Here is an 18,767-nt window from a genome sequence, read left to right as displayed (position 1 = left end):
CAAGGATCAAGCAAAGCACACCAAACAAAGGTCATGGGATAGATCATGTTATCCTTAATACCAATCATCCATTTTGGTGGATTATGGTTTACACCTTATCAACACCCAAGTTCCATTGATATTAAGGATACAAGAATGGATCAACCATGAATCAAGGGTTTGTTGCAAGTCACGAGCATGGAGTCTCGGTTAAGAACCACCCAAAGGGAGTGTACTAGGGTTTAAACCTGCCAAACATGTTCTACAAGAGGTTCCCATAGTCATCATCCCATCTTTCGGATATTATCGGATAAACGACTACTCGTATTCCAAAAATATTCTCAAGAGAGACTCTTGTTAGTGTAGTATCGCGTAACAATCGTATCAAATCTTACACTTGAACGACTTTCGCACTACGTCCTAAGAATAGGCCAAGATGGGATTGGTAAACTAAGGTCCTTTGCTTCTAAGGTCTATATTGGAAAGAGTAATGTCTAACCATAACTACTTGTGTGACATTATTGATCCCAACATGACCTCCACCAAGTGAATGGGCTTGCAAGTCAACTTGCTAAGGAATAACTCCACACAAGTCAACAAGACTATGTCATTCTCCTATCCTAAGTGCACTCGAGTTCGGGTATAGAACTCATCTCACAAAGATCACCAAGCATACAAGGAATTAATATTCAAGCAATTCAATCATTACATACAATACAGTAATCCCAAATTGCACAAAAAGTATGTCACAAAATAATATACAATACAATACAACAAAATATGAAAAGTAGGCAAAACCCACTAGGCAAATGTCCCCAGCAGAGTCGCCACTTTTCTGTAGCGAGGTATTCGTTACCATTAGAGATATTTACTAAATCTAAGGTAAATCATACAAGTCGAGTCGCCACCGTACTTCTATTTATCCAAAGGAATGGTTAGAAAGCGATCAAAAACCTAAAAGTTTTATCGAATCAAAATATGGTAAATATGTCAGAGATCGGGGTAAGGGGGTTGGTTATGCAATGGGAAGGTTTTAAGCACCCAAAACATCCTAGGTACTCCTAGGGAGCCCTTTCCATACTTGTTGTAAGGTTGGTATTTTGTGAAAATTTTGATTGTGCAAACATGATTGAAGAGATGAGAGAAGAACATACAGATTATTTACATTTTTGTGTTTGGATGAATAAACCCATTGCCTACGTACCATCTTAAAAAAGATTAGGATCAAAACCTCGTAGTTCGGGGTAAAAATCTCAAAATGAGTTGGTGAATTGATTGGTCCAAAAGCCTTACGGTCTTTTGTTATCCAAGGGAGAAATCTCAACCTAAAACCACAAATCCACCATGTGAGGATAGCTTCAACATGCTAGCGAGGGGTTAACCCTATAATAGGCATGGAAGACTCATTGTCCATCACTAAGGATATAGGTGAGTATTACATCTACCTCAAGGATAACTCAAACCTAATAACTAAAGGTTATGAAAAGTTTTGATTAAGAGAGTGGCCATTGAAACCACAAAAAGGGTATTTGAATGAGTGATATTTACCAATGAAAAGTATTTACAAAATATGGTTAAAGTTGATTTAAAAGTTCAATTCAAAATAAGTGTTATGAAAAGGAAGTTTGAAAATCAAAAGCATAAGGCTTAGGTTTCTAGAGTTTAAAAACAAATGTTAAATGTTTGCACAAAAAGTTTTGGCTTGGGTTAGAGTGGAGGGAAGAAGAAGAATGACTAAAGTCCTAATCATACAAGAGATGAAGGATAAGAAACAAGACCACAAATGGAGTTCCTCTCTTGAGATCATATTGATGATCCAAGTAGCTCCCATCCTTTGGAATATGCAAGCAAAATAAGTGTAAGCTCAAGCAATCAACATAATCAAACAAGCTCTTATCCCCAATGTCTCTTGTATCTTTCACTTTGGATGAAAATGGCAATGATTCTCCAATTTGAGCTCTCATAGGATCCCCTAACACAAAAGCACACACATCAAAGAGTTTTATGAAGAAAATCAAGAATGGACAAGAGTGAGTTTAGAGGTTTGGTCCTTCTAATCCATCTTTAACATTAAGGTCCTTTTTTACTCCAATTTTGCATAGGGAATGTCCTAGAAACTAAGTAAATTTGTCCATTTCTTTGCATTTGGTACATATCAATCAAAACAAAACACAAGCCCAATAATATACACAATTATGTGCTCAAGTGAGCAAAAGGCAAATTGCATTAAATAAACATGTGCTCAAATGAGCAAAGGGGGAAAAACAAATGAATAATATGTACAAGAATAGTAAATTGCATAAATATAAAGAGCAAGAAGTAAATGTTAATGGTTAGTGGTTAGTGTTAATAATTAGTGTGCCATAAGGCAAATTTAGCGCTATGTTAAGCAATCGTAATTGGACTTATGTAGAAGTCACAACTATCTGAGGCCGGTCAATAATAATGTAGGCAACAACACAAGTTAGAGGTCTTGATTAGTGAATCAAACTCCAACAACTTGTCATGCCAAAAAGAAGATAAAAAATGATATTGTATTGATTTAGGAAGCAATTTATCCTTAATGCAAAGCCATTCACTTGATTCATGATCAAGATGAATTAGATTTGAATCAAGGAAGATTAAACCTCCATGTATCAATGCTAACCACCAATCTTTAACTCATTGATCAAAAAGAAAAAAGAAGAAGGAGAAGAAGAAGATGAAGAATTAAAGTACATAAATGGAAATGGTATGTATTAATCAACAAGCATTGACCAAAGATAGAGAAGATCAAGGTCAAACAATATAAAACAGAAGCAAAATGAGAATTAGGAGTCAAGAAAGAAATAAAAGATTTTTGGCATTTTTAATATTGAAATAAAACTTGAATTAAAATAATAAAGAAAGGTCAAACTTCAAACTCACTTCAAATCAACTTTGAAAAGTCCAAGTGAATTATCCCAAGGTCAACAAGGTCAAACAAACTTTGACAAAAAATTTCAGCATTTTTAAAAGTCAGAAACTATTTTAAATCAATTAAAAATGCATAAAAATAACCTAATTGAACTAAAATCTCAAATAAATCTCAAATCAATTAATAAATTGATAAGAATATTTTCATAGATCTATCATCATTCAAAGAGGTTGGAAGAATATTTTTGTATTTTTTGAATATCAAAAACTATTTTAAATGAATTAAAAATAACAAGAAAAGAGAAAATTACTAAAAAATATCAAATGATAAAATAAAAAATATTAAAAATCATTTTTAGAAAGTAGAAATTAAAAGGAGAAGAATGAAATTGGTCGCATAATTTTTGGACCAATAATGAGAGAGATATAAATTTTTAGAATGAAATGGAATTAAAATAATAAAAGGAAAATAAAAATCGAAAATGGAAAATATGAAAAAACGTGGAGCGTTGGATGATCCTTCATTAATTGACGTGGATCATCACACGGCCTAGAAGCGCGCGTTCACCAAACTCCTTAGTCATATGAGACACACCCAGCCTTTAATGAAGTCATAACAATGGATGCACGAGATTCAATCTGGAAATGCAAATGGACGCTCCAGATTAAATCTGGAGACCAGACGGTGGCCAGCGCCACCGTCTTCTCCGGCTAACTTTCGGCCAAACCAAAATTTACAGAAATTAAAACTTCAACCAAAATGCACGATCCACGTATCATTCGAAAGCTGGGGTGATGTACATCACCCCTGTACCACTCAATTCCATTCTAGATCTCTAGATTGAGAGAAATCAGAGGTGGAAATTTTGTGGTGTTCATATCAACTTCATGATTTTCAAAAATTGAAAGCACAATAATGTTACCTCTATGCAGAGGATTTCAGATCACACAATATCAAAGCGAATGGAACACTATACAAGCTGGTTCGAAGCAAAATACAGTTGAAGAAAACCTTTGAATTGCAAGGATTTGAGTCAAGATCTTTGGATGCTTTTGTAAATAGTAGGCACTATGGATCAGGAGGAGAAGGTTTAGGAACTTTGAGATCTGAAGATTGATCAATGAAATCAAAATTCAGATCTGAAAAATTTGAAGGGAAATGAGATAGTTCCTTTAGTGATGGCTAGGATTTCAATTCAGCAGCAATTAGGGCGCCTTCAGGTTTTTTAATTATGAAGCCAAGGCCTTGTATTTATAGCTGAAGCAATGTTGAATGCATGAATCAAAACTTGCATGAATGGAAAGGGCCTCCATGCATGGGCCTGTACAGGCGCATGGAGGGCCCAATTCCAACTGGAAATGAAAGCTTATGCATGAGGTAAGTAGAATGGACGTGCAGATTGGATTGTTTCAGCTCATGCATGGCAATTGGAATGATTTTCCAAAAATGCACTATTACATTGAAGTCTTCGAAAATGCCATGACCAAAATTAAAATGCAACCTTATGAGTAATGGTTGGAAAGCTTATTGCATAAGGAACAAATGTTATGTTGATCAAAACTCCATTTGGGCCTTGGAAATTAATGAAAATTGAACTTGAAGTGTAGGGTGCAAAACATGCATATGTGAGATTTTTCAAAATTGGCCAAAGTTCAAGCCCTTCTGTCTCAGTGATGCACGCTCCAAATGACAAAATCTTCAACAAGGAAGTTGTAGATATTTTTAAGGCAATCAATTTGGACTTATATTTTGAATCTTTTGGATTTTTGATGAAGAAGTAATGGGCACTTGAAGTTGGACTTTTTCACATTTTAATCCATTTGGTCCAAAGTGACCTATAATGTTTTGCATTATCACATGTATTTATTTTGAGTTTTTGAAATTTTGCTCAACATAAAATTTGAAGTAGACATCTTAATATTTCTAATGCATTTGATCTCACCTCAAAATCATGAAAAATGAATGAATTATGTCCTTGGGAAGTTGACCCAAAATTAGGGTTTCAGTCAAAATGACCTACAATGTCTTGGAATGCATGATGACCTTCCAAGCTTCAAATAAATTTTTTATGAACATGAAAGTTGTTCATATGGTTCTTAAGAACATTTTTTCTCTTGGGGTCATCTCCATCTGACCAACACATAAAACGTTAGGTCTCGGGGTATTTCAAATTAGTCAGATGAATTGACTGATCAACTTCTTAAGTCCAAATCTCATATCTTGATGAATTGATAAGTTCAAATATGCATGAAATGATGAATTAAAGAACTTACCTTGATTTTATTTGACCATGGATTGAGGTTGCTTCATGAGCAAGGCACATTTGATGAACAGATGAATTAGGGTTTCCTTGGGAAACAAGCCTCAAGCCCTTTGATTTGCTTTGATCAAAATGATGAAGTGAGATACTTGGGAGGCATATTTGATGGATGATAGCTTTGGGAACCATTGCCATGCTTGCTTTCACCTTCTCTTGGCCATATCAATGCACATAGGATCTCCTAGAAGCTTTTAGACCTTGTGACTGCTCAAGCTACAAACAAGAGATGTTAGTGAAATATTTTTGTTCTTTTGGTTAGTAAATAAAATGAGAAAAGCCATAATTTACAATTCAAGCATGCTTGGTGATCTCAAACCAACTCTCAAGGGATCCCACCCAAAGATTAAGGAGCCAAGATGCTTATGATCCTTGAGGTAATGCAAATGCAATGTCATGATGCCATGAGGGATCTTAGGGTCCAAATTAGGGTCTTACACCAATACAGCAAAATTATCCTTAAAGGATGCTTCGGATAAAAATCCGGACTCAGATGGGAAATATCCACTGAGGGACTTTGCCGAGGAATATCCAAACATGACTCATCTGAGGAAACAACAGGATGAGGTATTACCGGTTACTGGGTAATAAGCTCAAGGAGACATGTGATCGAAACACCCGTATAAGGGTGAGAGAACAACATGCTCAAGGGAGAATGAATATCTAAGACCGATATAAGGGTGAGAGATACCAATCACCCAAAATCATCTGAGGAAGACCTAGAAGGTATACTTCAACTCAGGAAATCTGACTCCACAGGGGACGAAAAGTCATAATAGGGAGTAGAAAGGAAGGAACACCAGGGATACCGGTTACTGGGCATATAATAGGTGACCAGCCAAGGCGTGAATTGGGGGATATTTCCAAGACACTCATCATCCGAAAGAGGGCTAAAGAACAAACTCGAATTCAGGATGGGCATTCGACTCCATAAAAAGGGGATACGAATCTTACTCGACTGGGGAAGACCAAAAGACTTCGACCAAAGAGTGCATGAGATATATTATCTATTACCGTCAGAACGTAGATAACATACTCGCATGGAAGATTATCCACAACCGGTTACTAGGTTAATGAAGGATAAATCGACCGAAAGAAAAGGGCATTGGGACACCACCTACTAGGTATAAAATGATGACCAATCAAAGGGGAAACGATCATTACCGACAAAAGGTAAATGAAAGATGACCCGATGGGGATACATTGACAAAGGCAATGAATCGGGAGATATATCACTGGTTACTGGGAGATATACTCAAAAAGGTGAAGGAATATCAATACCGAATATTGGATACAGATAACCGTTAAGAAGGGGATTACATCTATCGGATACTGGGTAGAAAACCACGGAAGAGTAACCGTCATCGGTTAGGATGAACAAAAATAAGGTTAACTCTGCAAGGGGATAAAAAATAGGGTTTACAACTACCGGTATGAGGGTAGAAAACCACAGACTCCGTCGGGGAAAAGATGGACGATTGCTGGTCACTGAGCAATCATTCATCTAAACTAACGGGGAAGTGCAAGGATAATCACAAGAGGCCAACTCTAGGAACAAACTAGAGAGGCACGATGAAACAAAACTCATCCCTATGAGGATATAACTCAGGGGGAATTTGATCAGTCACCATTTATAGTAAGTATTCATTACTGATCCACACAAAACAGAGACATTTGATACATTGTGCAAGCATTTAAGGTACAATTCGAGTAGTTTTACTTCCGTTATGTTATTTACGCATTTTTAATCTTTATTATGTTTTACTTTGTTTATCTTGATTTTATGCGTGGGATAGTTGTGTTTTTGTCAGACAGATCCAGGTAGAAGAACCAAAGAACTCAGAACACGATAGTGCAAGAGTCCGGTACGAAAAAGAGAAGAAAATCCCAGTACCGGAGGCCTGACACGGCCACCAGTGTCACCTGACACGGGTCGTGTCAGGGAAAGGGAAACAGAAGAAGAAAACAGTAGCCTGACACGGCCACCCGTGTCAGCTGACACGGGCCGTGTCAGGCAGAACTTCACCCCGTGTTGGGCATGCCATGGGCGTGTCAGGAGAGCCAGTAGGCTGACACGGCCACCCGTGTCATCTGACACGGGCCGTGTCAGCCCAAGCCCAATATTTCTAATTTTTCTGGGCTTTTCAGTCTTTGGGCTTTGTGGAGACATCTTTGGACCTGTCCAACTACTGTTGGGAACTTTCACTATAAAAAGAGGTCTTCTGCCAAAGGAAAGATCATCCTGGAGTACAGCAAACCACAATATTATGAAGCAATCAAGTACTACAGAGATCAAGGCATTTGGAGAGCTGAAGAGATTCATGAGCCGGAGCGATTGAAGATCAAAGTCATCCAATTACTTGTAATGTGTAATTTTTATCTTGAAGTGGTTTTAAAAAATATGAGTAGCTAAACCCCCCAATGCTAGGGGGTGTCCCTGATTTAGAATTGTAATGAATTTGAGTTTACATTTGCATTTATAATATTTTGTTTACGGTAATATTTTAATGTGTTTATTGCTTTCTTTTTCGGACCAATCGAGATTGATCTATGGTTATCACTTAGGCTGGACCGCCAGTGATAAGGTTTTCATCAGGTTACTCTGTAGTAGATATCACCTAGGACTAGGGATACCCTGTATGAACTAGAGCATTCTTGATATTATACAGCTTAACTTCACCCTAATTGGCTATGGACATAGGAATTAGGGTAGATTGATTAAAGCTTTTCTCACCAAGGACTTAGGAGAAAATACCCTTGAGAACTGGTAGTAATTGATATTTGTTGATGCAATAGTAACTCAGAGTAATTACAAGGATAAATCATACACCTTCCCTGGCATTGTTCCTTTTTCTCCATAAACCCTTATTTTCATATTTCTTTATTATTTTCTTTTTACCCTTAAAAACCAAATTAATACTTTTTGTTTAGTTGAATGATAATTTAAACTCAATACTAACGTGCAGTCCTTGAGATCGACATTCGGGGATTTTCCCCATTATTACTATAAAAGGCAAAATAGTACACTTGCCTGTTTTTGCGATCAAGTTTTTGGCGCCATTGCCGGGGACTGCCAAAAATATAGAGTTTCATTTTATTTCAATTAAAATTTTGTTGCTTTGCAATCAAATTATTTTTCTGTCTTTTATATTTTACTAACCAGTGTATGCGAGGAAAATCCTCAGTTGAAATTCTTTTTGACGCAGAGATCGAGAGAACCCTTCACAGAAGACGCAAAGAACAAAGAGTGGATTCTACAGAAGAAAGTACCTTGGATCAACCAGAAGTCAAGGAACCAATGGCTGAAGTTCCTCTAATTCCACCTCCTCCACCTCCGGAGAGACTCCTAGGTGACTATGGAGGTGCAAACGCACCGGGTGGTCGACTGACCATAGTTAACCAACCGGTGAATGTGACAAATTTTCAACTGCATCCTAGCACGGTCAATCAATTGGAAAGAAAACCTTTCACCGGAAAGGTTAATGAAGATGCCAACAAACACCTGCAGAGATTTCTGACCATGTGCACCACCTTGAAAATTGATGGTCACACTGATGAAGCAAAAAAATTAAGAATGTTCCCGTTCACTTTAGCTGAAGACGCGGAAGAATGGTTCTATTCTCTCCCGGACGGTAGTATCACTTCCTGGGAGGAGATGGAAATTGCATTCTTAAATGAGTATTTTCCAGCATCAGTATTCCTGAGAAAAAAGTATGAAATTCTAAATTTCAAACAGAAGGATGGTGAATCATTGGGAGACACCTACAAAAGATTCAAAAGGATCTTAGTCACGTGTCCCACTCATAATATGGATCAGACAGAACAAATGCAGATGTTCGTTAATGGGCTTAAAATAAAGACAAAACAGTAGATTGATACAGCAGTCGGTGGCTCGACAAATTTCTTAACAGCCACTGGCATCAAGAGGATTATTCAAGCAATAGCTGCAAATGAACATCTAGAGCTATATGACAGATGTACCAGTAAACCAGATGGGGTGATTGATCTAAAATTATAAAATTCGTCTGGAAGACACTGTTGCTGCCGAAATAGACAAAAAGCTGAAAGCGATGAATATAGGTATACAACAGGTAGCGCAAGTTCAACTAGTTCAGGAGAGCACTTGTGAAATCTGTAATGGACCTCACCACACTGTCTATTGCTTTGCAACTCCCTAACAAATTGAAGATATAAAATTCTTGAAGCAGAATAATCCCTACTCTAACACTTACAACCCAGGTTTGAAGAATCATCCAAACTTCTGCTGGAAAGATCAGAGAGGAAATGTTCCGCAACAGGGTACAGGGCAATATCAGACTCAGTATCAGCAGCAACAACAATAACAGGCACCTAAGAAGGCAGACTGGGAGATTGCCATTGAAAACCTGGCAGCTCAAAATAGGCAATTTGAAGAAGAGACTAGAAACAATCAGAAAAACACCACCTCCTCCCTAAAGAATCTTGAAGTCCAGCTGGGGCAGATAGCACAGCAACTAGCAAGTTCTCGAACACCAGGTTCCCTTCCAAGTGAGACAGTTCAAAATCCGAGAGGTCAGGAGAATGTTAACACTGTCATGACAACAGAGAAAAAGGCTGCTAAAAAGAAAAAAATTATATCACCGAGCGAGCCGACTCAAGAAGAAACTACAAAAGGAACTAATTCGGTGATTAAGTTGCCCTACCCTCATAGAATGACAAAGAAGGAACCTAGTGAGTCAGACTTGGAGAAATTCATGACAATGTTTAAAAATATTGAGGGTCATATGGCCTTGTTTGAATCACTTGAAAGGATGCCCGTGTACAAGAAATTCATGGAAAAGGTAATGGATGAAAAGAAATCAACCACTGAAGAACAGGTATCCGGTAAGGAACAATGTAATGCAAACTCCCTGGAGCAGAACATTCCTAACAAACAAAAGGATCCAGGAACTGTCATAGTACCATGCACAATCAAAGAAAGAACCTTCAAAAAGGTACTGATAGATCCGGGAGCGAGTGTGAATCTAATGCCCTTATCGATCTATCACAGGCTGGGTATTAAAAATATTATTGATATAAAGACCAATTTGAAGTCTGCGGATCACTCAAGAAAAGATGCATATGGTATAGCTGAAGATGTGCTGGTAACAATAGCGGACTTGACTTTTCCAGTCGACTTTGTAATCCTAGACATACCTGAAGACAATGAGGCACCCATCATTCTGGGTCGACCTTTCATGAAGACGAGTCGATGCAAGCTCGACATGGATGAATGCACGTTAACCTTGAATGTTCACAACAAGGAAATAACAGTGAATGCTATTGAAGACCAGGAGATGGATGAAGATACAGAATCTCGGTATTAAGTAGCCTTAATCAGGACATTGAATACTATCAAAGTCTCACCACTGCCAGTAACCACCCTGAACAGAATGATTCCTAACACCGAAAGGAAGGTTAAAAAGGAATCGTGGCACAAAGGAGTCCACCCTGAGAAAAGAGATAACGTCTGAGTCGTAGACAAGAGGTGCAACAAAGTTTTGAACCTGAAATAACCCCCATGATAGGGGAAATGAACCGTCAAGCCATGCGACGTTAAACGCAGTGCTTCGTGGGAGGCAACCCACGCTTTTTATTTCTAAGCATTTTTTCGTGTCTCTAGGTACACAAGAGTCCCACAAGGAGGAGCCAGAGGAACCAGCGATCGACCTAACAAGAAAACCAAAAAAACGGCCAAAATGAGAGCCTGACACGACCACCCGTGTCAACTGACATGGGCCGTGTCAGAAGAGGAAATTTAGAAAGGATGTGTGGAAAAACAGTGGCCTGACACGGCCACCTGTGTCAGCTGACATGGGTCGTGTCAGAAGCGCTGTAAGAAAAATGTGTTTGGGGATGAAAAACAGTGGCCTGACACGGCCGGCCGTGTCAGGACCACTGTAAAAGAAGTTGGGAAAAAAGGTGAAAACAGTAGCCAGACACGGCCACCCGTGTCAGGCGTGCGAATTTTTTGAAATTTTTTTGAAAATTTGAAATTTTTGTGGGGCCCACCCACTTAAACCACTCTTAATCACTCATTTTCCCTTAACACTCATCATTATCAGATTTTATCATCATTCTCTCTCATGCTTTTTCATCTTCTTCTCCCTCTCTCTCAAACTCCATTAAAATACACTCACATCACCACACAAAACCCCACATGCAACCAAGTTCCACTCACCTATAGCCCAAGCACCCTTCACAAATAATTCTCACCTCGCCGTCCCGGTCGCAACCACGGTTTTAGATTTTTCTAACTCGAAAGTTCGGAATTTTACTATTTTTGCAGGTCCAGAATGTCCTCAAACATAATCCTTACCGGAAAGCAACAACGTGCAGAGATGGCAAAGTCCCGGAAGCGTCCGAGCCGGAATCCTAATCCGCACAATATTTTGTTTGACAACCCGGAGCAAGAGCGACGTTACCAAATTCACCAGAAACGCAAGCTCATGCTGACCCGGTATATGTGTGAGAAGACTCTGACCGATCTAGGGCTGAAAATTGAGGTAGACCGCATGTTCCACGTCTTGGGCATGCTCGAGTTTATGAGTTTGGAGGCGCCAACCTACGAGCGTATTACTCTCGAGTTTCTCAGCACCTTGGAGTTTCAGCTCGAAAAACGATGGGTTAACACAACTAGGTATTATTTCGGTACTCTACGCTTCCGGTTGTTTAACAATTACCATGAACTGTTTGTTGAGGAGTTAGCTGCTATACTCCGCCTCCCGTTGAACGGACCCGGAGCGGTCCCAGACGGGTTTTCTCCTAAGGATTTCTGGATCGCCATAACTGGGAGGCTGGATTACTCCTCCAAAGGTGCAAAAGCATCGGGCATCCAGAATCCCTGTTTCAGGTACACCCAAAAAGGTTTAGCCTACACATTGTTTGGTAAAGGTGAGAGCACTGGAGTAGCTACTCAGAGAGAGCTATTCTTCATGTACTCGATGGCTCAAAACCAGACCATCAATGTAGCTGCCTTTGCAGCAGACTACCTGGGGAGAGTCGGTCGAGCAAACTCCGGAGGCATTTCCGTGGGAGGCATGATAACCCAAATTGCATTGCATTTCGGGTATCAGGTTGTTTTACTCGAGGACACGCCTATTGCAGGTAATACTAAGATTGACATGTCTGCTCTGATTTCCCAAGGTATGATTGCGGTTGCCCCCACCTACTATTTCGTCCTCATTCATAAAAGATTTATCATCGCTCTGCCGGATCCGGATAGAGTTGCTATCACGGACTGTGCGAATTGGTTATATGTGAGTGCCGATCCCGATGCGGATGAAGGCCAAGAAACTGACCACTTTAATGCAGGTGAGCATTTTGTAGATGACCAGGCAGAAGGAACGGAAAGAGAAGAAGAATATCCTCAAGCACCTCCTGAGCAGTTTGTTCCACAAGCTCAGGAACCCACTCAATAGGCGGCGGGTTCCTCATCTTGGTCAACTGACCAATGGGGCTGGATACAGACCGAAATAGGTGACTTGAGGGCTGAACAACAAAGGCAAGGCATCGAGCAAGCCCGTCAGGGAGAGATGTTGGATGACATGAGCAGCATGATGCGACAGTTGATGTTGCATTTCCCGCAACCGCCTTCTCAGTAGGACTCTGTGAGTTCCCTCCTCTGCACTTGTTCGCGAACATTGTGGACAATGTTGAGTTCAAATGTGGGGGAGATTTTATATGTCTTTTATTTGCAATTTGTTTGTGTTATATTTATTTTTTTATTTGCAATTTATTTGTGTTATTCTTACTTTTTAATTTTGTATTGAATTTGTCTGTTATGCTGCAAGTGTGGGTGTCAAGTCTGTGTTGACAGGTTGGAAAAGTAATGATCACAAGTGAGAGAGGATGAAAGATCACACCACTCACCATGGCTTGTTGTGAAGGATCTCCCCAGAAAGTGACACTGCTGAAAGTAAAGATCGGACGCAACGTACACAGCTTAACCGACACAAGTATCCTGCACACTCCGAAGTAAGAAAGCAATTGCACCAAATTAAGGAGCACTGTGGATCCTGTCAAAGCTGAACCAAACCAAGTGAGTCAGAAAAGGCCAAACACATTAATCATCATGAGCGTCATTCAGGTTTGTCTTTATCACTCTTAATTTGCGTAGACTCTCTGGGACTGTCACTGCATGATACACACACTAAGGCACGTTGTTTGTAATTAACCCCGAGCCTTTCTAGCCATCCCGCATTATTATATCCTTCGTTAACCCCCTTTGAGCCTATATCCAATTTTTTGTTTAAAACACCATGAATGTAACCATTGGCCAAAAATACTTCCTCACCCTGTTCAGAGTCATGAAAATACATTCCAACTGTGTTGAAAAGCTAAGTTTAGGGTAAAAACCCCAAAAGCTCTCAAAGCCCTAGAAAGTGCAAAAACAAAAGAAATGAGAAAATTTGATGAATCGAGAAAACAAAGAAAAATAAAAATCAAATAATCGATGATTTAAAAGAAAAAGCACTGAAAAAGGGCAGTCGGTAAAAAATTCAAGAAATAAAGAAAACCGAGGACATAAAAGAAATAAACACGGGATGTAACTTCGACTCTGAACCAAAAGCCCCTTGTTTTACTTTTTAATCCATACCCTAACCCAAGCCAAGATACAACCCTAAAGACCTCAAAAGTGTGTGTGTTATGTGTAGGTGATGAGAAAAGAGAGACTATTCAAACTTGTGAGTGATATTGCATACTTTGAATTATGAGTGTAAACAGTTAACCCTGAGAGAATTGGTGAGAATGTGAAATAAGCTGACAGGTGAAATAGTGCTTTAAAGTGGAAGTGTGAATGATGACTTACAAGGAGGGATAAGACTTGTGGAAGGAAAAGGGAAGACGTTTGCGAATGATTTCAGCAGTGGTGGAAAGCATAAAGAATTATGGGAAGTGATACCGAAACATTACTTGGGACAAGCAATGAGCTAAGTTTGGGGTTGTGATCAGTCACCATTTCTAGTAAGTTTTCATTACTGATCCGACGCAAAACAGAGACATTTGATACACTGTGTAAGCATTTAAGGTACAATTTGAGTAGTTTTACTTCCGTTATGTTATTTATGCATTTTTAATATTTATTATGTTTTACTTTGTTTATCTTGATTTTATGCGTGGGATAGCTGTGTTTTTGTCAGACAGATCCAGGTAGAAGAACCAGAGAACTCAAAACACGACAGTGCGAGAGTCCGGTACGAAAAAGAGCAGAAAATCCTAGTACAGGAGGCCTGACACGGCCACCCGTGTCACCTGACACGGGCCGTGTCAGGGAAAGGGAAACAGAAGAAGAAACAGTAGCCTGACACGGCCACCCGTGTCAGGCAGAACTTCACCCCGTGTTGGGCATGCCATGGGCGTGTCAGGAGAGCTAGTAGGCTGACACGGGCCGTGTCAGCCCAAGCCCAATATTTCCAATTTTTCCGGGCTTTTCAGTCTTCGGGCTTTGTGGAGACATCTTTGGACCTTTCCAACTGCTGCTGGGAACTTTCACTATAAAAAGAGGTCTTCTTTCAAAGGAAAGATCATTCTGGAGTACAACAAACCACAGTATTGTGAAGCAATCAAGTATTACAGAGATCAAGGCATTTGGAGAGCTGAAGAGATTCATGAGCGGGAGCGATTGAAGATCAAAGTCATCCAATTACTTGTAATGTGTAATTTTTATCTTGAAGTGGTTTTAAACAATATGAGTAGCTAAACCCCCCAATGCTAGGGGGGTGTCCCTGATTTACAATTGTAATGAATTTGAGTTTACATTTGCATTTATAATATTTTGTTTAAGGTAACCTTTTGATGTGTTTTTTGCTTTCTCTTTCGGACCAATCCAGATTGATCTATGGTTATCACTTAGGCTGGACCGCCAGTGATAAGGTTTTCATCAGGTTACTCTGCAGTAGATATCACCTAGGACTAGGGATACCCTGTATGAACCAGAGCATTTTTGATATTATACAGCTTAACTTCACCCTAATTGGCTATGGACATAGGAATTAGGGTAGGTTGATTAAAGGTTTTCTCACCAAGGACTTGGGAGAAAATACCCTTGAGAACTGGTAGTAATTGATATTTGTTGATGCAATAGTAACTCAGAGTAATTACAAGGATAAATCATACACCTTCCCTGGCATTGTCCCTTTTTCTCCATAAACCCTTATTTTCATATTTCTTTATTATTTTCTTTTTACCCTGAAAAACCAAATTAATACTTTTTATTTAATTGAATGATAATTTAAACTCAATACTAACGTGCAGTCCTTGAGATCGACATTCGGGGATTTTCCCCATTATTACTATAAAAGGTAAAATAGTACACTTGCTATTTTTCCGATCAGAATTCCATCCCAATATGTGTGTTGGGAGGAAACAGAAACAACCATCATCCACGAGGACATAACTCAGTGGGGAATATGGAAGAAAGGATAAACACTTTCTGCTTATGGGGTTGACTCTATATGGGGAGATCAGTCACAAACATCTGCTTGGTGAAATATGTAACACCGAATAGCATGAGACAACAAATTAAGGTATTTATGGAAAATGATGCAACATGAATATTTGAATGTCAAAATTATATGCATATATGCGTGGTTTATGTACGATGAATGCTGACAAAACAGACATATCTAACACAAACAGGTCCAATGATCGATGAACAAACATCCGGTACTACATCTCGAGAGAGAAAGCCAGGCCCACTAGAGAACATCCAATCTGATGGGAGCAAGAGATACCAGGAAACAAAGATCTCTGCAAGGGAATGAGGATCAGCCACTCCACCCTAGGGACAGGATCAACATACAGATAAAATCCGCTGTAGAATCAACTTACTGGGGAAATTATCAGAGTGGAGGGTGAACTCTATGGGGAACAACCACCAAACAACAGTTTCCAGGGTCACCACCATATATCGTACTAACGAAATCACATCTGTTGAGGAGGAAGGATCATTACTCCGTTGAAGGAAAGATAAACCTCTTTGTCAACCACTCTGCTTAGGAGGAAAATACACAAGGGCTCCGAAGGAAAGGGATACAATCGTGTCGGGAATATGAACAAATGTTTTATCCTGTTGGGAATAATGCCATCTTTGGGAGAGCACTGAAGATATCCCAAGTATCCTTTTGTCATTGTGAATGTTCACTTTGTTTAAAAACAATTTATGAAAAATTTATTTATTTTAAAACAATGATATTTCTCAATTAAAACATGCAAAACATTTGTTGAACAGAACAAATAAGAGTGCAAATAATTGGATAAAGGCTCAAATTTATTTGATGGGATGGTGGTCTGCAAATGGCAAGACTCCATAGATCTTTAAAAATTTGAAATTGGTGATATATATTGGAAAAGGGCTACATTGAACATAATGACCATTTCTCCACCAACTCTGAATCCGATGTATTTGAAGCTTCAGTTGACAATGACTGAGTGAGAATCTCTGACAGATGACAGCTTGTAGAACAAAGTCTTGTCAGGATGCAGTTACTTGCCAAATCCCTAATTTTTGCCTAGATTGCCCCAGGGTGAGGTGCTCAATCTAGTGGGATACATATTCATTTTTTATGTCTCTAACTTTTTCCTAGATCGCCCTTTGGGTTTTCAATCCACCGAGACGCTCATTTTTGCCTAAGTCGCCCTTTCGGGTTTTCAACTTAGCGAGCTATTCTATTTTTATTTTTAGGCGAAGTATTTCTTGACAGCATCTGAATTCACAGGACGAGTGAAATCCTCTCCATCGATAGTCGTAAGTATCAAAGCACCGCCTGAAAAGTCTCTCTTAACAACATATGGACCTTCATAGTTTGGATTCCACTTGCCCCTGGAATCGGGCGCGAAAGACAAGACTTTCTTGAGCACGAGGTCACCTTCTCGGAACACACGAGGTTTGACCTTCTTATCAAAGGCTTTCTTCATCCTTTGCTGATATAGTTGAACATGACACATGGCGGTCAATCTTTTCTCTTCTATCAAATTCAGCTGGTCATAACGACTCTGAACCCATTCAACATCAGTCAACTTGGCTTCCATCAAGACTCTCATCGATGTGATCTCCACCTCCACTGGGAGCACAACCTCCATGCCGTAAACAAGAGAGAAAGGGGTTGCCCTTGTTGAAGTGCGGACAGATGTACGATATCCATGCAAAGCAAATGGCAACATCTCATGCCAATCTTTGTACGTAACAACCATCTTCTGGACAATTTTTTTGATATTCTTATTAGCAGCTTCAACAGCCCCATTCATCTTGGGTCTGTAAGGAGAATAATTATGATGTGCTATCTTGAACTCGCTACACAACTCTTTTATCATCTTGTTGTTCAATTTAGATCCATTGTCAGTAATGATCTTATCCGGCACACCATATCGACATATGAGTTGATTCTTGATAAACTTCACAACCACCTGCCTGGTTACGTTTGCATATGACGGCGCTTCAACCCACTTGGTGAAGTAATCAATTGCTACGAGAATAAATCTGTGACCGTTGGACGCTTTCGGCTCTATCATGCCAATCATGTCAATTCCCCGCATGGAGAAGGGCCATGGTGATGAAACCACATTCAGAAGTGTCGGGGGAATATGAATCTTATCCGCATAAATCTGACACTTATGGCATTTCTTCACATATTTGCAGCAGTCAGACTCCATTGTCAGCTAATAGTAGCCTGCTCTCAACATCTTTCTAGCCATGGCATGTACATTGGAATGAGTACCAAATGAACCCTCATGGACCTCAGTTATTAACAAGTCTGCTTCGTGTCTATCCACGCATCTGAGCAGAACCATGTCAAAGTTTCTCTTGTAAAGCACATCGCCATTGAGGTAAAAACTGCCTGATAATCTCCTCAAAGTCTTTCTATCTTTCACAGATGCCCCAGACGGGTAAATTTGGCTTTGAAGAAAGAACTTGATATCATAATACCATGGCTTATCATCTTGCACCTCCTCTACTGCGAATACATGAGCTGGTCTGTCCAAGCGCATCACAGTGATATTGGGAACTTCATTCCAAAGTCTAACCACGATCATTGAAGCAAGTGTAGCAAGAGCATCTGCCATCCGATTCTCATCTCGAGGAATATGATGGAAGTCAACTTCAGTAAAGAACGTTGAAATCCTCCTCGTATAATCTTTATATGGGATGAGGCCAGGCTGATTCGTCTCCCATTCACCCTTAATCTGATTAACAACAAGAGCCGAATCACCATAAACATCAAGATGTTTGATCCTAAGATCAATACACTCTTCCAATCCCATAATACAGGCCTCATACTCAGCCGTATTATTCGTGCATTTGAAAGTTAGCCTTGCTGTAAAAGGAAAATGTGTGCCCTGAGGAGTAAGAATCACTACCCCAATACCATTTCCATATTGATTTACAGCGTAATCAAACACCATGCTCCATCGGGAACCAGGCTCCGGCCCTTCATTGAGCGTAGGCTCATTGCAATCTTTCATTTTCAAATACAGAATTTCCTCATCTGGGAAGTCATACTGAACTGACTAATATTCCTCAATTGGTTGATGTGCGAAGTGATCAGCCAAGATACT

Source organism: Lathyrus oleraceus, chromosome 1 (genome assembly GCF_024323335.1).
Source record: "Lathyrus oleraceus cultivar Zhongwan6 chromosome 1, CAAS_Psat_ZW6_1.0, whole genome shotgun sequence".
Taxonomy (NCBI): domain Eukaryota; kingdom Viridiplantae; phylum Streptophyta; class Magnoliopsida; order Fabales; family Fabaceae; genus Lathyrus; species Lathyrus oleraceus.
The sequence above is the reverse complement of the archived record's forward strand: the minus strand, read 5'-3'. Positions refer to the sequence as shown.